We start from the raw sequence: 20,084 nt of genomic DNA, 5'->3' as shown, positions 1-20,084 counted from the left end.
CTCTTGCTGTCTCTGTCTCTGTCCAAGAAATAAATAAAATCTTCAAAGAAAAAAAAAGAGGAAAGAAAGAAAAATGTCCATGGTTCCAGATTTCACAAAAATTGAAAGGACCAAAAGAATTCTGTATTAAATTTTGTATTAATCAAGTTCTGTGGTTAAAATACTTTTATGTATTCAAAATATATCCTACCTAATACGTTATAGAGCATTGGGCTGTACAGTAATAAATTGTACCTTACAGGTTAGGTCAGTAGCATCTTCTTGAGAAAACTTGAATGTACATGAAGATGTACTCATATTTCCTAAAAGAATACATTTTCTTGTGATAATCTGTGTATTTGTTGTGCCAGTGAGTGATGGATCTTTTTTTTTAAAGATTTTATTTATCAATTTGTCAGAGAGCGAGAGAACACAAGCAGGGGGAGCAGCAGAGGGAGAGGGAGAAGCAGGCTCCCTGCTGAGCAGGGAGCTCGACGTGGGGCTAGATTCCAGGACCCTGGGACCATGACCTGAGCAAAGGCAGACACTTAACTAACTGAGCCATCCAGGCGTTCCCAGCCAGTGATGAATCTTAACCACTGAAGAAGTTGGATGGGGTTTATTTTAATCTCAGCCTACAAGAGTATGCTGTCCCATAGGGCAACCATATACCTCTCTTCCTATAAGTTTTGGTAATCAGTATAGTGTTTATAAAGGATTCTTGAGTCAGGCTGCCAAGTATGCTGGCTCCATTGCTTCCTAGTTTTTTTTTTTTTTTAAGATTTTATTTATTTATTTGACAGAGAGAGACACAGCGAGAGAGGGAACACAAGCAGCGGGAGTGGGAGAGGGAGAAGCAGGCTTCCTGCTGAGCAGGGAGCGCGATAAGGGGCTCAATCCCAGGACCCTGGGATCATGACCTGAGGCAAAGGCAGATGCTTAACGACTGAGCCACCCAGGCGCCCCCACTGCTTCCTAGTTTTATGAATCTTAGGTACTTTACTAGGTTTCCTTGTCTGAAATGAGGATGATAGTAAAAATATTACTGTTTTATAGGATTGTAGAAGGATTTAATGAATTAATGTACTTAAATCACTTAAAAAGTATCCGGCACATAAAGGCCCAATAAATTTTAGATGTGATAGTTGTCCCTGTTCTACAGTGTGACAGTTATGAACTATCCCTAGGTTTTTCATTATGTCCTATAAAGTGTATGCAGAGATTAATAAAATCTGAGAAAGAGTGGTTTTGCATTAAGAATATAGAAAGGGGCACCTGGGTGGCTCAGTCGGTTAAGCATCTGCCTTTAGCTTAGGTCGTGATCCTGGGATCCTAGGATTGAGCCCCACATGGGGGCTCCCTGCTCAGTGGGGAGTCTGCTTCTCCCTCTGCGCCCCCCACACTCATGCTTTCTCTCTCTCTCTCTCCCCCTAGCTTTCTCTCTTTCAAATAAATAAATAAAATCTTGGGGCGCCTGGGTGGCTCAGTCATTAAGCATCTGCCTTCAGCTCAGGTCGTGATCCCAGGGTCCTGGGATCAAGCCCCGCATCGGGCTCCCTGCTCCGCAGGAAGCCTGCTTCTCCCTCTCCCACTCCCCCTGCTTGTGTTCCCTCTTTCGCTGTGTCTCTCTCTGTCAAATAAATAAATAAAATCTTAAAAATAAATAAATAAATAAATAAAATATTTTAAAAAAAGAATATAGAAAGAAACTATTCCTTTTGCACTACCATGTAAGCTATAAAATGAGAGAATAAGCAGATAATGGCTCTTTGAAGGAAAGAGGGGGATAATATAACTTTATTCTAATCAGATGGGTGAAGTTGTCTATATGTTTAGCCAATGATTAAGAAATAGTTATTTGAAACTGGACAAAAGTTAGATTAAAATAGAGTAGTATTTGTATTTATAATGCTGTCAGATTTTTAACAGCAACCCTTCAAGTTACCAATAAATACAGTGTAAAACGGAAGACTCATTCATGATAAAAGCAAGCAGAAGATAATAGTGTAATGCCTTTCATACTGCTATGATTAAAGTGCAGCCCTATCTTAAACTTTAGACTTAGTTTTAAACCTCGGTTTCCAAGTACCTGAGATGAAAAGTCTTAGCTCAGCACCTTTGGAAGAAAGAATTAGATTCCTTTGTACCTAGTTCGTGCATAAAACTGAGAAAGAGAAAGCTCAATATGGGTACATTCCTGTTACAATCCTTTATGCTCCATGAGAGAAGAAAAGCATGTTCTAGAATAAGGATTTCAGAAGGTGGAAGATAGTTACTATTTAGGATAATGGAGTTGAGAAAATGGAATACAAATACAATGAAATGTTGCATAAGATCTAATTACAGCCTAGCATACACTCTTGTGAGATTTGTTACTGCCTTGTGTGGCTTATCAATAAGTTAATAGGAAATACAGGAAGAGACTTCAGGTTTTATGTATATAACCGTTACAACTCCAGTCCCCTCCTTCCCCCCATTGGCTGCCTTGTTTGCTGAAGGAAAGTTTAATGATATGATCACTTCCTAATAAGAAAACTTTACCAATATTAGTGTTAAGTCTTTGACTAGATGCTTTTAAATGAAATTTGCAGTGTCTGTGGCCATAACCTATCTTAGTATCAGAAGCAGCTACATTCATCATCAGCCCGTGGACTTGTAATTTTATATATCATAGGCTTTTTCCTTTATAAACCCATCTGTTTGTCATATAAATGCTTGTCATATAAACCCATCTGTTTATCATATAAATGTCACATACCGTTATCTAATGTGGAATAACTTTTTGTTTTGAAAGCTGCTTATTTTCTTAGAATAATACCTTAAATTGTTCTCATTTGGATTTGAAATTAAGAAATGGGAATATTCCCTTGAATAAGAAACAAATGAATTAACCTAGAGCAATCTACACATTTAATGCAATCCCTATCAAAACACTATCAACTTTTTTCAAAGAAATGGAACAAAAAATCCTAAAATTTGTGTAGAACCAGAAAAGACCCCGAATAGCCAGAGGAATGTTGAAAAAGAAGAGCAAAGCTGATGGCATCACAGTTCCGGACTTGAAGCTCTATTACAAAGCTGTCATCATCAAGACAGTATGGTACTGGCATAAAAACAGACGTATAGATCAGTGGAACAGAATAGAGAGCCCAGAAATGGACCCTCAACTCTATGGTCAACTCATCTTCGGCAAAGCAGGAAGGAATGTCCAATGGATAAAAGACAGTCTCTTCAACAAATGGTGTTGGGAAAATTGGAAAGCCACATGCAGAAGAATGAAACTGGACCATTTCCTTACACCACACACAAAAATAGACTCAAAATGGATGAAAGATCTAAATGTGAGACAGGAGTCCATCAAAATCCTAGAGAACACAGGCAGCAACCTCTTCGACCTCAGCTGTAGCAGCTTCTTCCTAGAAACATCGCCAAAGGCAAGGGAAGCAAAGGCAAAAATGAACTATTGAGACTTCATCAAGATAAAAAGCTTTTGCACAGCAAAGGAAACAGTCAACAAAACCAAAAGACAGCCGACAGAATGGGAGAAGATACTTGCAAATGACATATCAGATAAAGGGCTAGTATCCAAAATCTATAAAGAACTTATCAAACTCAACACCCAAAGAACAAATACTCCAGTCAAGAAATGGGCAGAAGACACGAACAGACATTTTTCCAAAGAAGACATCCAAATGACCAACAGACACATGAAAAAGTGCTCAACATCGCTCGGCATCAGGGAAATCCAAATCAAAACCTCCATGAGATACCACCTCACACCCGTCAGAATGGCTAAAATTAACAAGTCAGGAAACAACAGATGTTGGTGAGGATGCAGAGAAAGGGAACCCTCCTACACTGTTGGTGGGAATGCAAGCTGGTGCAGCCACTCTGGAAAACAGTATGGAGGTTCCTCAAAAAGTTGAAAATAGAGCTACCCTATGACCCAGCAATTGCACTACTGGGTATTCACCCCAAAGATACAAACGTAGGGATCCGAAGGGGTACGTGCACCCCGATGTTTATAGCAGCAATGTCCACAATAGCCAAACTTTGGAAAGAGCCAAGATGTCCATCAACAGATGAATGGATAAAGAAGATGTGGTCTATATATACAATGGAATATTATGCAGCCATCAAAACCCGAAATCTTGCCATTTGCAATGATGTGGATGGAACTAGAGGGTATTATGCTAAGCGAAATAAGTCAATCAGAGAAAAACATGTATCATACTATCTGGCTGATATGAGGAATTCTTAATCTCAGGAAACAAACTGAGGGTTGCTGGAATGGTGGGGGGTGGGAGGGATGGGGTGACTGGGTGGTAGACATTGGGGAGGATATGTGCTATGGTGAGCGCTGTGAATTGTGTAAGACTGATGAATCACAGACCTGTACCTCTGAAACAAACAATACATTATATGTTTTAAAAAAAAAGAAGATTGTGGGAAGGTAAAAATGAAGGGTGGGAAATCGGAGGCAGAGACAAACCATGAGAGACTATGGACTCTGAGAAACAAACTGAGGGTTCTAGAGGGGAGGGGGGTGGGGGGATGGGTTAGCCTGGTGGTGGGTATTAAAGAGGGCACATTCTGCGTGGAGCACTGGGTGTTATGCACAAACAATGAATCATGGAACACTACATCAAAAGCTAATGATGTAATGTATGGTGATTAACATAACATAATAAAATAAAATGAGTTAAATTCACTAGCCATGATATTCCAAACTATTTGGTAGAAAGCATTATCATTATTTCAGACTTCCACTTTTCATAAGATTTGTTTTTATTGCTGGAGTGAATAGGTACTTTTTAGTTTAAACGGGGTACTTTTTCTTGTTCTGTGAGTTCCCATCCTTGTTTTTGGCAACATAGACTATTTATGCTAAAGACTTTCAGAGCTCTATTTCACTTGATCAACTTTAGACCAGAGGTTGCAAATGGGTGTCTTGGACATTTAAATAAATTTTTTTAAGTTAATTGCCAACATCTAAAAATAGGGGGATCTTTTAAGATTTTATTTATATATTTGAAAGAGAGCAGGCTCGGTGGGGAGGGGCAGAGGGAAAGGGACAAGCAGACTCCCTGCTGAGCAGGGAGCCCTGGGGGTGGGTGCACAGGACTGGATGCAGAGGCTCCATGTGGGGCTTGATCCCAGGATCCTGAGATCATGACCTTAGCTGAAGTCAGATGCTTAACCATCTGAGCCACCCAGGCGCCTCAGAAATTGGGGGAGATTTTATTCAAATTTCAGTGACTAATAACAACTCTTTAAAAATCAGTGCTGGCAGCACTGGGTCTAGTAGAAGTCAACAGGGGCCGAGACGTAGCTGTGCTTTAGATGGGATGCCCACTGTTCACTTTACCACCATATACCTTTGAAGTGGTCATGACTCGTTACGTTTGACATCTGGTCCTTCTCAGCATTGCAACCTTTGCATCAGTGAGTTTGTTTCTTGATGCATGCCTGTTTAATGCAATTATCTGGAGATTTATAAAAAGCCCTGGTTGTGCTTAGGCCATCATTCAGTTTGTTCTGTTTTAGGCCTTTTAGACAAGCAGTATTATCCTTTTATCATTTTAATTTATTCAAGGGAAGGATGTTACATTTTGTGTCTATAAAACAAAAGATTAGCATGAGGGCGCCTGGGTGGCTCAGTTCGTTAAGCAACGCCTTCGGCTCAGGTCATGATCCTGGAGTCCCGGGATCGAGTTCTGCATTGGGCTCCCTGCTCAGTGGGGAGTCTGCTTCTCATGAAGCAGGTATTTCCCTCCCTCTTCTCATGCTCTCTCTCTCCCTCTCATTCTCTCTCTTTCAAATAAATAAAATCTTAAAAAAAAAAAGATTAGCATGAGAAATTACGCTAACTTTGAAAAAAACTTTCAATAATTTAAAATCCAGATAAGTACTTCTTTCTTAAAGTAATCACCTGAAGAGGCCAGTTTTTTCTAAAAGTGCTATTCAAAACATATTTGGGGGAAAAAGGTGGTACATTTTAGATATTATTGGATGTCAGATTTTTATCCTTAGAGATTAGTTACATTTTAAATACTTGGAAAGTATATATAATTTGACAAGAAAATTGAATGTGATAAATTTTATGAAGTAACAAGAAGTCAAGCAGCTCAAAGTGTAATGGATGAGAATCTGGATAAAACCAGGTTTTATCCAGTTTCACAGTAAATTTGAACATTTGTTCAAAGTAAATAGTTCTCCCAGAAAGAAGATAGTATAGCTATACGTTCATACCCATTAGCCTTCAACCTTAACCCTCCCTGCTTAAAGAATAGAGTATAATGAATTAACAATAATGACAAAACAGTAAGAAAACAAAAGTAATGAAGAAAACTTTATCAGGGTGATGAAAACAGAGATAACATCCCTAATTTATGCCACAGGTTTCAAGGAATGCCTTCCAGGAACAGTATATTTTGGACCAAATTGAAAGGAATTCAGTTGTAACTATCCTTTCCAGGAAGACCATGCACTGTTGTCAGAACCATATAAAGTTTGAAAAGCCATACCAATATGTCATAGGAAAAAGAAGATTAGGTACATATGTTTTGAGGCCACAACAGCAAAGTGATAAACTATATATAATTTATTTATATTATTTGTAAAAACATTTATATAAATACATATTTTCCCTCCTCTCTGATTAAACCTTTTAATATCACCGTTGGCTTATACATGAAATAGTCCTTACCAAATTTTTTTTTAAGATTTTATTTATTTGAGAGAGAGAGAGCAAGGGAGCATGAGCAGGGGAGGAGCAGAGGGAGAAGCCGACTCTCCCCTGAGCAGAGAGCCCAATGTGGGGCTTGATCCCAGGACCCTGGGATCATGACCTGATGTGAAGGCGGACACTTACTGAGCCACCCAGGCGTCCCAAGAATTCCACTTTTAATAGATATAAGTGCTTTTACTTTTCACAGTCCTTACCAAATTTATATAAACAAGATTTAGAGATGAAGCCAAAGGCAGGAGAAACAGTCTCCTAAGATCCTTTTCTCAGTTGTATGACAGTTCCTTTAGGCCTAGGTCCCTGCCCATCTCTGTCAGTTTGGTGAAATGAATGAGCCAACTAAGGAAACTGATTCAGTATTTACCAGGTGAACAAACTCAAGAAAAGCCAGTTGTACTAATTTTGGGCTAAATTTGATATCTCCCAAGTTCAAAAATTATTTTTAAATTATTATTATTTTTAAAGATTTTATTTTTAAGTAGTCTCTACACCCAACATGGGGCTTGAACTCACAATCCTGAGATCAAGAGTTGCACGCTCCACTGACTGAGCCAGTCAGGCACCCCCCAAAATTATTTAAAAAACAAATGTGCTTTAGATGAGTTGTATGGTATATAAATTATATCAATAAAGCTGCAATTTTTAAAAAATGCAAATGAGATCCCATGGAGAAATTTTGCCACAAAAAGGAGTCATAAATATAGTGTTCAAGTGATGAAGAGCATCAGTGTGGGAAACAGAAGGAATTTTAAGTTATTCAAGGGAGGGAGAATTAGGCTGGCTTCCTAGTAAAAAAAAATTGTGGACACATCTAAAAATCACCATACACTTTTGTTTTTTTATTGTTTCAGGAGGACAGTTGTGAAGTCAGTGCACTTTTGATTCAATGGGGCTGAATGGGTGAGTAAGTGAGTGCAGGGTTCTCTGGTATGTGTGGCAGATGGGAGAGAGCTCAGGTTTTGGACTCCTGGCTGGGTTTGACTATGTGACCTAGTTAGTGAATATAACCTATCTGAGCTTCAGTTTCCTCATCTATGGCAAGGAATAAATTGGTTTTTATCAGGGCAGGTAAGTCCAGGTTCATTTCACTGAATAGGTCACATAGCACCCAGAGTTAATCATTTTGAAAAATGTAATTATCACTTGGTATCAGGGAAATACAAATCAAAACCACCATCAGTCAGAATGGCTAAAATTAATAAGTCAGGAAACAACAGATGGTGGTGAGGATGTAGAGAAAGGGGAACCCTTTTACACTGTAGGTGGGAATGTAGACTGGTGCAGCCACTCTGGAAAACTCAAAAAGTTAAAAAATAGAATTCCCTACCAGCTGGCATTTGCACTACTAGCTATTTATCCAAGGGATGCAAACATAGTGATTCAAAGGGGCACATGCACCCTACTGTTTATAAACAGCAGTGTCCACAATCGCCAAAATATGGAGAGCCCAGATGTCCATCAGCAGATGAATGGATAAAGCAGATGTGGTATATATATACAATGGAATATTACTCAGCCATCAAAAAGAATGAAATCTTGCCATTTGCAACACCATGGATAGATCTAGAGAATATAATGCTAAGTGAAATAAGTCAGTCAGAGAAAGACAAATACCATATGATTTCACTCATGTGAAATTTAAGAACCAAAACAGATGAATATAGGGGAAGGGAAGGAAAAAGAAAATAAGATGAAAGCAGGGAAGCAAACCATAAGAGACTCTTAACTATAGGAAACAGTTGCTGGAAGGGTGGTGGGTGGGGGCATAGGGTAATTGGGTGATGGGCAATAAGGAGGGCGCTTGATGTATTGAGCACTGGGTGTTGTATGCAACTGATGAATCACTAAATTCCACCCCTGAAACTAATAATACAGTATATGTTAACTAAGTTTAATTTAAATATAAAATAAAAATAAATATAAATGTATTTTGTAAACCCTAAAACGCTTTGCATATAAATGTCACTCCATTGCTTTAAATGCTTAAATGGCTTCTTCTTTGTGATCTGTAAAAGTCCTGAATGATGGACTCCTGCTATGTCTTCACCTTGAAAACAATAATCCCCAGCCTTGTCGGTCTTCTTCCACCAAGTCTTTTTTTACAGGCTGTTCCTCTCTCTGGAGGCTCTGTTCCTAGCTCTTAATAAGGTTGGCTCCTTCTCATCCTTGAGGACACTGTTTAAGTGTGGCTTCTAATAAAGGCCTTAATCCCCCTCTATCTAAAATTCTCCCTTTTGACTTACTCATAATCTTTATTTCAGCAGGTCTTTGTTTTCTTGGTATTTCTTTTATTCCTGTGATTGATTGTGATGCCATCTCTAGAGTATAGGCTCTGTGAGCACAGGAAGGTACATATATGTTGACCTCACCATTATATCCCTGGTGACTATCCTAGTTTTAGGCACTCATTAAATGTTTGTTGGTTGAATTAACAACTCCACTTTGTTGTTGTTGTCTTTAAGATTTTATTTTTTTGATGGAGAGTGAGAGAGAAAGAGAGCACAAGCAGGGGGAGTGGCAGGCAGAGGGAGGAGCAGGCTCCTCGCGGAGCAGGGAGCCGGATGTAGGACTCGATCCCAGGACCCTGGGGTCATGACCTGAGCCAAAGGCAGACAGTTAACTGACTGAGCCACTCAAGTGTCCCAGGAATTCCACTTTGAATAGATATAAGTGCTTTTCCTTTTCAACACCTGGAAATTATGCAGACTCCTTCAGTGATTGCTATTAATTGCTTGAAGTTCTTTTATGTAGAAGTAATATTTAAAAACGTGTAAACAAGCACACACGTGTATATATCCTCTTTTTTTTTAAGACATCATTTTTTAGAGCAGTTTTAAGGTTCACAGGAAAATGAAGAAAAAGGTATAGAGATTTACCCCTCATATCCCCCCAAACATGCATAGCTCCCCCATTAACAACACCCCCCACCAAGTGATTCATTTGTTATAATTGATGAACCTACATTGACAAATCATAATCACCCAAAGCCTGTAGTTTACATTAGGGCTCACTCGAGGTGTCGTACATTCTGTGGGTTCTGACAAATGTATAATGACATATATCCACCATTATAGTATCATACAGAGTAGTTTCACTGTCTTAACAAATGCCCTACTGAAAGAGTACACATGAGGGACGTGGAACACAGAATTGAGGAGTCAGGAAAAGTTTTCCAGACAGAGGGACATTTAAGGTAAAGCCTAAAGGGAAGCATGAGTTAACTTAAGGGGCCCAGGCTGAGGGCCTTTGGGAAGAAATGAAGTTAATTTTGGTGTTCATTAACATTTACTGCGAGGGGAGGATTGAAGTGAAATGAAGCTGGAGAGATAAGCAAGTGCCAGATCAGGAAGGACTTTAAGCCACTTAAAAGATTTTTTTTTAATATCAAATTATTTCTTTTCTTTTCTTTTTTTTAAATTTAATTTTATTATGTTATGTTAATCACCATACATTACATCATTAGTTTTTGATGTAATGTTCCATGATTCATTGTTTGCATGTAACACCTGGTGCTCCATTCAATAGGTGTCCTTACCTTTTCTTTAAGGCTATTGAGAAGCCATTGAAAGTTTGTGTTGGAAGATAACAGATCAGACCTACATTTTAGAAAGTTCCCTCAGGCCACAGTGTTGCAGAGATTGCTATGGAGAGGCAAGAGTTGAGAGGGGAAACCTGGAGCAAGGAGATCAGTTACGAGATTGTGTTCCATCCCTCTGGGAGGATAGTTTCTTTGCCACAATGGTCCTAATCAACATGGAGAAAACTTTAGACTTGAGTGTTTGTAAGAGCTAAAATTGACAGTTCTTTTGTCTCTTGTTTAGGTCATGAGGTAGTAGTATTGTGCTTGACATAAGATCCCCGGAGAAGAAAGTAGGTTTCAAGTTTTCTTGGGGAGGAAAGGGTGGTGGGAGAAATGGGAGCCAAGAGATGAGTTCATTTGGGAGTGTTCAGTTTGAAGTATCTGCATTTTTTATGTTTAGGTAGAAAAATTAAGTATACCTCTGACTATGTAGATCTCAACCTCAGGAGAAAGGCTGGAAATGTAAATTATTAGCATGTAATGAACGTATGATATGAATGCTTAGGACAATGTAGCAGTGCCTGGGAACAGTGTCTTTTACATATTAAATGCTTAATAGTTTTATGTTGAGGGAATGTATGACTAGAAGCCATGAAGTAATGTTGAGTGAGAAGAGAGGCTTGAGCCAGTATTCAGGGGAAATGAAACCATTTAAGGACAGGCTGAGTAAGGAGCAGTAAGGGGCACCTGGGTGGTTCACTGGGTTGAGCATCTGACTCTTGATCTCAGCTCAAGACATGATTTCAGGGCAGTGAGTTCAAGCCCTGTGTTCGGCTCCATGCTGGGCATGGACCATACTTTAAAAAAAAAAAAAAGGCAGTGAGGGAGATAGAAGGAAAGTCAGAAGAGAGTGACAGTATGAACTCAAAGGGAAAAGAATTTTTTTTTTTAAATACGAGCAAAAGGCCACCAGTGCCAGGAGATAAAAAAGATAAGGACTGAACAGTGTTCCTCAGATTTGACCTCAAGGGTGTGGTTTACCTGGGGAAGAGAAAGGTAACAGTGGTTTGGAGGGATAGGATTAAAAACCATATTGTGCAGTGTTCATAATAAGGAAATAGAAACAGTAAGGAAGGACAACTCTTCAGTTAGATTGTGAAGGGCCCATGGGAGAGAGGATGGTAGCTGGACCAGAGATAATGACCAAGGCATGGGCATTGTGTCTTGTATTTTTAATGGGAATGTTTTGAACATGTTTGCTGCTCATTGTAGGGGATCAGGAGAGAGGGAGAGGATAAAGGTTATAGGTGAGGGAGATGATACAGTAAAGTTTGTAAGTTACATGCCTTGGGTGAGAGGACCACCTGTTCTGTTTGAGACAGGAAGAAGGTGATGGAAAGATAGGTAGCTTTGCAGATATGCTTTTGCTGGTTTGTGTTAGAAAATTGAGGGAATTTTTATCTTATGATTTTTTTTTAATAACTAAAATAATACATGCTTATTTAAAGTTATAGTTGACCTTTGAATAATGTGGGGGTTAGGGATGCCCGCCCTCCAGTGCAGTTGAGAATCTGCCTATAATTTTTGACTTCCCAAAAACTTAACTACTGATCGTCTATTGTTGACCAGAAGCCTCACTAATAACATAGTCAACACAAATTTTGTGTGTTGTATGTATTATATACTGTATTCTTAAAGTAAGCTAGAGGGGCGACTGTGTGGCTCAGTCGTTAAGCTCTGCCTTCGGCTCAGGTCATGATCCTGGGGTCCTGGGATGGGGCCCTGCATCGGGCTCCCTGCTGGGTGGGAAGCCTGCTTCTCCCTCTCCCACTCCCCTGCTTGTGTTTCCTCTCTCGCTGTGTCTCTCTCTCTGTCAAATAAATAAAATCTTAAAAAAAAAATAAAGGCTAGAGAAAAGAAAATATTAAAATCATAAGGAAGAGAAAATACATTTATAATACTGTACTGTATTTATAAAAAAACAGTACTTTATAGGGGCACCTGGGTGGCTCAGTTGGTTAAGCGTCTGCCTTGGGCTCAGGTCGTGATCCTGGGATCGAGCCCCGCATCAGGCTCCCTGCTCAGTGGGAAGCCTGCTTCTCCTTCTCCCACTTCCCCTGCTTGTTTCTCTCTCTCGCTGTGTCTCTCTCTGTCGAATAAATAAATAAAATCTTAAAAAAACAAAACAATCCTTTATAAGTGGATCTGTGCTGTTCAAGGGTTGACTGTATTATTATTAACTAAAGCCCAAAGTTTACATTAGAATCCAGTCCTTGTGTTATATATTATATGGGTTTTGACAAGCACATAATGACATGTATCTACCATTATAGTATTCTATAGAATAGTTCCATTGCTCCAAACATCCCCTCTACCTTTTCATCCCTTTCTCCCTTTGTCTCCCTGAATTTTTAGCAACCACTGATCTTTTTACTGTCCCCACAATTTTTCTTTTTCCAGAGTGTCATATAGTTGGAATCGTATGGTATATAGTATTTTCAGATTGGCTTCCTTTACTTAGTGATATTCTTTGAAGGCTCCTCTATTTCTTTTCATGGCTTTATACTTCATTTATTTTTATTGCTGAATAATATTCCTTTGCATGGCTATATCATAGTTTATCCATTCACCTATTGAAAAATACCTTCGTTGCTTCCACTTTTTGGCCATTTCAAATAAAAACATTTACTATGTTTAGCTGCTAAAAACATTATGTGAAGGTTTTTGTATGGACTTAAGTTGTCAGTTCTTTTGAATAAGTACCAAGGATTGCTGGATCATATGGTAAGAATATGTTTAGCTTTGTAAGAAACTGCCAAACTGTTTTCCAGTGTGGCTGTACCATTTTGCATTCCAGCCAGCAATGAACTAGAGTTCTTGTTGCACCACATCCTCACCAGCATTTGATGTTGTCAGTGTTTTGTGCTTTCCATTCTAATAGTGTTGTGGTACCTTATTTGAATTTGCAGTTCCCTAATGGCATATGATGTTGATCATCTGTTCATATGCTTATTTGTGATCTGTATGTCTTTGTGAGGTATCTGTTCAGATCCTTTGCCCATTTTCTTTTTCTTTTTTTTTTAAGTAAGCTCTACACCCAACTTGGGGCTTGAACTCAGGACCCTGAGATCAAGAGTCGTATGCTCTACCGACTGAACCAGCCAGGTGCCCCCATTTGCCCATTTTTAATTGGGTTTATTTTCTTGTTTAGTTTCAAGGGTTTTTTGTTTTGTTTTTAAAGATTTTATTTATTTATTTGAGAGAGAGAAACAGCATGAGAGGGGGAGGGCCAGAGGGAGAGGCAGGCTCCCCACTGAGCCGGGATCTCGATGTGGGACTTGATCCCAGGACCCTGGGATCATGACCTGAGCCAAAGCAGTCACTTAACCAAACTGAGCCACCCAGGTGCCCCTTAAGGGTTTTTTTTTATATTTTGGATAAGAGTCCTTTTTCAGGTATTTGTTTTGTGAATATTTCTCCCAGTCAGTAGCTTGTCTTTTCATTCTTTTAACAGTGACTTGCAGAGCAGAAGTTTTTAATTTTAATTAAGTCCAGCTTATCAATTTTTCTTTCATGGATTGTACCTTTGGTGGTGGATCTGAGAAATCATTGCCAAACCCAAGGTCACTTAGATTTTCTCTATAATACCTTCTAGTAATTTTATAGTTTTGTGTTTTCCATTTAGATCTGTCATTCATTTTGAGTTAATTTTTGTGATAGGTGTGAGGTCTGTGTCTAGATTCACTTTTTTGCATGTAGCATTCATTTCTTCCAGCATCATTTTTAGAAGAGACAGTCCTCCACTGTGTATTGCCTTTGCTCCTTTGTCAAAGATCAGTTTTATTATTTTTGTGTGGGCCTATTTCTAGGCTTTCTCTTCTGTTCCATTGATCTATTTGTCTATTCTTTTACCTGTACCACACTGTCTTGATTACTGTAGCTTCAAAGTGAGTCTTAAAGTTGAATAGTGTTAGTCATCTGACTTTGTACTTCTCTTTGAAATATGTGTTAGCTATTCTGGGTCTTTTGCCTTTTCTTATTTTCTTTCTTTCTTTTTTTTTAAGATTTTATTTTTGAGAGAGAGAGAAAGAGATGAGTGGAGGGAGGGGCAAAGGGAGAAGCAGTCTCCCCCATGAGCAAGGAGCCTGATGCGGGACTCTCCCTCTGGCCCACTGCACATCACCGGTGTCTCCTTAGACTGAGTCTGTATAATCATCTGGTGCCCTGGTTTTTGTGGCTGCTGCCTGGGGGTACACCCCGTGATTGCCTGATTCTGGTGGCTAGCAGGGCTTGTGTTTGTGAGTCCCACAAGACTATAACAGTTTTTAGACTATAGCCCTGAGGGCTTAATGCAGAAGGAACAGATTAAAAAGCCCTGCTTTCAGTCTCCCTGAAAGTGATCTACTTGCATACTTTAAAAGCTGCTGCCTGAAGGTCCAGCTTCTAGTTAGCCTTAATCGAAATGCTGACTTAGGTCCTCCCCTTTGGGTCACTGACAGGTGTTGGCCCATCCTTAACTACTGGGAACCACTAAGAACAAAGAAGGTGGCTTGGACAATCACAAAGATTTGAGAAACAGCAAAGAGCTAGGGCCTGGCTGAGCAGTAAGTTTCATCTACAGGAGACTACTCTACCAGGACTAGGAGAGGTGGATGTTTTATCCAATACACAAAAACCAACAGAGTCAAGGAAAATGAAGAAACAGAGGAATATTTTCTGACCAAAAGAACAAGGTAAAACTCGAGAAACAGTGGTAAATGATTTACTTGATAAAGTGTTAAAAATAATGGTCATAAAGTTGGTCACTGAGGTCAGAAAGCCTTTAGAATTGAAGGAGTGATGAAGAATTTTCCAGACAAGCAAAAATTGAAGGAGTTTATCACCACTAGACCAGCCTTAAAAGAAATGTTAAAGGGACTTTTTTAAGCTGAAACTAAAGGATGGTAATTATTAACAGGAAAACATATGAATGTATAAATCTCGTAAAGGTAAATATATAGTTAAATCCAGCATTCTCTAATGTTGTAATGGTGGTGGGTAAATCACTTATAAATCTAGTATGAAGTTTAAAAGAGAAAAGTAGTAAGAATAACAAGCTACAATAATTTCTTAATGGATACACAAGGTAAAAAGATGTAAATTGTGGCATCAAAAACATAAAATGAGTGTGTGTGTAAAAATATAGAGCTTTAATGTGCATTTTAAGTTGTTATCAACTTAAAATAGACTGTTGGAAACATATTTTATATAAGCCTCATTGCACTACAAAGCTGAAAGCTTTAAGATACACAAAAGAGAAAGTGAAAGGAATCTAAGCACACACTAAAGAAAATCATCAAGTCATAAAGGAAGAGACAAAGGGAACAAGAAAAGAACAAAGGAATTATAAAACAGCCAGAAAAATAGTTAACAAAATGGTAATAGTAAGTCCATATATATATCAATAATGACTTTAAATATAAGTGGACTAAATTTCTCCAATCGAAAGACATGAAATGACTTAATAGATGAAAAGATAAGACCCAACTATATGCTGCCTACAGGAGACACATCTGCTTTAAGGACACACACAGACTGAAAGTGAAGAGATGTTAAAAGATATTCCATACAAATGGAAACCAGAAGAAAGCAGTGGTAGCTATACTTATATCAGACAAAACAGACTTTAAGACAAATACTCTAATAAGAACAAGGTCATCATAGTGGTAATGTTGTCAGTCCAACAAGATGATATAACTTCTGTAAATATTTATACACCCAACATAGGAGCTCTTAAATATATATAAAGTAAACATTAATAGACCTGAAGGGAAAAATAGATGGCAGCGCAATAATGGTAGGGGCCTTCAGTACCCCACTTTCAATAGTGGGTGGATCATCCAGATAGATATTCAGTAAGTAAACATTGGACTTAAAGTATATGCTAGACCAGATGGACTCAACAGACATTTACACAATGTTCTACTTGACAGCAGCAGAATACCCATTTTTCTTACCCACACACAATATTCTCCAGGATAGATCATATGTTAGGTCACAAAACAAGTCTTAATAAATTTAAGAAGACTGAAAGCATATCAAGCATCTTTTCTTTCTTTCTTTTTTTTTTTAAGATTTTATTTATTTATTTTTAAAAAGATTTTATTTATTTATTTGACAGAGAGAGACACAGCAAGAGAGGGAGAAGCAGGCTCTCCGTGGAGCAGGGAGCCCAATGTGGGGCTTGATCCCAGGACCCTGAGATCATGACCTGAGCTGAAGGCAGGTGCTTAAACAACTGAGCCACCCAGGTGCCCCTATTTATTTGACAGAGAGGGAGAGGGAGAGAGCATGAGCCAGGGGGAGAGGCAGACGGAGAGGGAGAAGCAGACTCCTCATTGAGCAGGGAGCCTGACGTGGGGCTGGATGCAGGAACCCTGTGATCATGATCTGAGCTGAAGGCAGATGCTTAACCAACTGAGCCACCCAGATGCCCCTCAAGGATCTTTTCTGACCACAATGGCATGAAACTAAAAATCAATTACAAGAAAAAGTGGAAAATTCAGAAATACGTGGAGATTAAACAGCATGCCACTGAACAATCAGTGGGTCAAAGAAGAAATCAGCATAGTATTGGAAGTCCTAGCCGGAGCTATTAGTCAAGAAAAAGAAATCGAGGGATGCGTGGGTGGCTGAAAACTTCTGGATTTCAAACTGTAATACAAAGTTACAGTAATCAAAGCAGTATGGTACTGGGATAAAAACACATAGATCAAGGGAACAGAATAGAGATCCCTGAAATATACCCATGTATAAATGGTCGATTAATTTCTAACAAAGGAGCCAAGAATATACAATAAAGTATAGTCTTTTTTGTTTAACTTTTTTTTTTTTTTAAGATTCTATCTATTCATTTGAGACACAGAGATAGAGAGAGAGAGAGAGCATGAGCGAGGGGAGGGGCAGAGGGAGAGGGAGAAGCAGGCTCCCTGCTGAGCCAGGAGCCCGATGTGGGGCTTGATCCCAAGACCCTGGGATCATGACCTGAGCTGAAGGCAGACGCTTAACCATCTGAGCCACCCAGGCGCCCCAAGCATAGTCTTTTCAATAAATGGTGATGGGAAAACTGGTCCCCTGTCTTTCATCACAAAAATGAACTCAAAATTGATTATAGACTTGAATGTAAGACCTGAAATGACAAAACTCCTAGAAGAAAACAAAGAGCACAAACAACTTGATATTAGTCTTGGCAATGATTTTTTTTAGTTTGACAACAAAAGCAAAAATGAAGTGGAATTACATCAAACTAAAAAGCTTTTTTTTTTTTTTTTTAAGATTTATTTATTTAGCAAGAGAGAGCATGCACACGAGCTGTGGAAGGGGTGGAGGGAGGGAGAGAGATGCAGAGACAGAGAATCCCAAGCAGACTCCATGCAGAGCCCAGTGCGGGGCTCGATCTCACAACACTGAGACCGTGACCTGTGCAGAAATCAAGAGTCTGATGCTCATTTGACTGAACCACTCAGGTGCCCCAAACTAAAAAGCTTCTGCATAGCAAAGAGTCATTAATAAAATGAAAAGGCAACCTACTGAATGGGAGAAAATATTTGCAAATCCTATATTTGATAAGTGCTTAATATCTAAAATATATAAACAGGGGCACCTGGGTGGCTCAGTCCTTAAGCGTCTGCCTTTGGCTCAGGTCATGGTCCCAGGGTCCTGGGATGGAACCCCTCATCGGGCTCCCTGCTCGGTGGGTAGCCTGTTTCTCCCTCTCCCACTCCCCCTGCTTGTGTTCCCTCTCTCTCTGTCTTTCTCTCTCTGTCAAATAAATAAATAAAATCTTTAAAAAAAAAAAATAGGCAGAGGAACTGAAAAGAAGACATACAGGTGACCAATATGGATAGGAAAGATTATCAACATTATTAATCATCAGGGAAATGCAAATCAATACCACAATGTAGTAACACTTCACACCTGTTAAAATGACTGTTACCTAAATGATAAATACCAAATGTTGGTGAGGATGTAGAGAAAAGGGAACCCTTGTGCAACCGTTAGTGGAAATGTAAATTGGTACAGACACTGTGGAAAACAGTAGGGATGTTCCTCAGGAAATTAAAAATAAGAGATAGCTGTATCCCCATGTTCATAGCAGCATTATGTGCAATAGCCAAGACATGGAAACAGCCTAAATGCCCATCAACAGATAAATGAATAAGATATGTTGTATGTGTGTAACACACACACACACACACGGATATTATTCAGCTATAAAAATAAATGAAATCCTGCCATTTGTGACGTGAGCCTGAGGGCATTATGCTAAGTGAAATAAGAGAAAGACAAAATACTGTATGATCTCATATATATGAAATATAAAAAACCTGAACTCAGAGCAACAGATTGGTGTTGCCTGAGGCAGGAGGCAGGGGTAATAGTGGGTATAGGGGGGTTGTGAAGGTGGTTAAAAGGTACAGTAGTCCCCCACCTTATCTGCGATAGATAAGTTCCAAGACCCCCAGTGGATGCCTAAAATCATGGATAGTACTGTACCCTATATATATTATGTTTTTTCCTATATTACATACCTGTGATAACGTTTAATTTATCAGTTAGGCACAGTAAGAGATTAGCAACAATAACTGACAAGTAGAACAGTTAGAACAATATACTGTAATAGATGATCTTACTGTACTGTAGTCCCTTTTTCTTTTTCTTTTTTTTTTTTTTAAGGATTTTATTTATTTATTTGACAGAGAGAGAGGGAGACACAGCGAAAGCAGGAACACAAGCAGGGGGAGTGGGAGAGGGAGAAGCAGGCTTCCCGCCGAGCAGGGAGCCCGATGTGGGGCTCGATCCCAGGACCTCGGGATCATGACCTGAGCCGAAGGCAGACACTTAACGACTGAGCCACCCAGGCGTCCCTCTTTTTTTTTTTTTTTTTTTTAAGATTTTATTTATTTATTTGAGAGAGAGAGCGCGCGAGAGAGCACAAGCAGGGGGAGCTGTAGAGGGAGAGAGAGAAGCAGGCTCCCCGCTGAGCAGGGAGCCTGATGCGGGGCTCGATCCTGGTCCCGGGGATCATGACCCAAGCTGAACCCACCCAGGCGCCCCTCGCCTTCTTATTCTTGTGATGGTGTCAGATGATAAAGTGCTTATATGATGAGATGAAGTGGAGTGACACAGGCATTGTGATGTAGCCCTAGGCTTCTCTTGACTTTCTGATGATATGGCAGAAGGAAGATTATCTGCTTCTGGATGGAAGTTTACCATAGGTAACAGAAACTGGTTAAGGGAGACACGGGGAGACTCCTGTACAAACTTGCAGTTATAAGATAATTAAGTTCTGGGGATGTAATATACTGCATGGTGACTGTAGTTAATACTATATTTTGTATTTGAAATTGCTAAGAGTGTGATCTTAAATAAAACTGAAAAAGTAATCATTAGATGAGAATAGACTGAGCAGTGAGGGGTAGGGTGGTAAGAATGGGAAACATTTGGGAGACATTAATAATTGGAATTTGTGGAAAACAGAAGCAGTATCAGGACCTGTAAACATTGGTCTTCCCTTTAATAATAGCACTCCTGTAATGTATTGTGGCTAAAATAAATTTTGGTCATTTGTTAGATTAATTAAAGTGATGTTCTTACAGTGTCCTTTTTTCTTTTAAGCTAAAATGAGTTATAAGACTTTTATTTGTCCTTAATTTGTTCTTTAATTTTTTTATTCTGTAATTTTTGATAGTCTTTTAGCACACACACATACAAGCACATACACACATGCAGATACCATTTTTACTGAATATTTACTCAGTGACCTTCTTTCAGTGTGATACTGTTCTTGAAACTCAT

General features: G+C 39.1%; 1 protein-coding gene across 18 annotated transcripts in view; it reads left to right on the top strand.

The window, feature by feature from the left end:
* The window catches only part of CSNK1G1 (casein kinase 1 gamma 1), a 178,934-nt gene that overhangs the window by 46,660 nt on the left and 112,190 nt on the right, over positions 1 to 20,084 (top strand). For 3 of the 18 annotated variants that reach the window (XM_027569959.1, XM_027569955.1, XM_027569960.1), the window contains exon 2: positions 7,579 to 7,627. The exons of 13 other annotated variants lie outside the window; for them this stretch is intronic. The gene's annotated coding sequence lies outside the window, so the exon portion shown is untranslated. Of the gene's footprint in view, positions 1 to 7,578; positions 7,628 to 14,865; positions 14,981 to 19,479; positions 19,505 to 20,084 lie in introns of those variants that run through there. 2 more of the 18 variants (XM_027569963.1, XM_027569966.1) reach the window with 2 other exon arrangements.

The sequence above is a fragment of the Zalophus californianus genome, chromosome 6, assembly GCF_009762305.2.
Source record: "Zalophus californianus isolate mZalCal1 chromosome 6, mZalCal1.pri.v2, whole genome shotgun sequence".
Taxonomy (NCBI): Eukaryota; Metazoa; Chordata; class Mammalia; order Carnivora; family Otariidae; genus Zalophus; species Zalophus californianus.
Note: the sequence above shows the minus strand (reverse complement) of the source record. Positions and strands in the feature narration are given on the sequence as shown.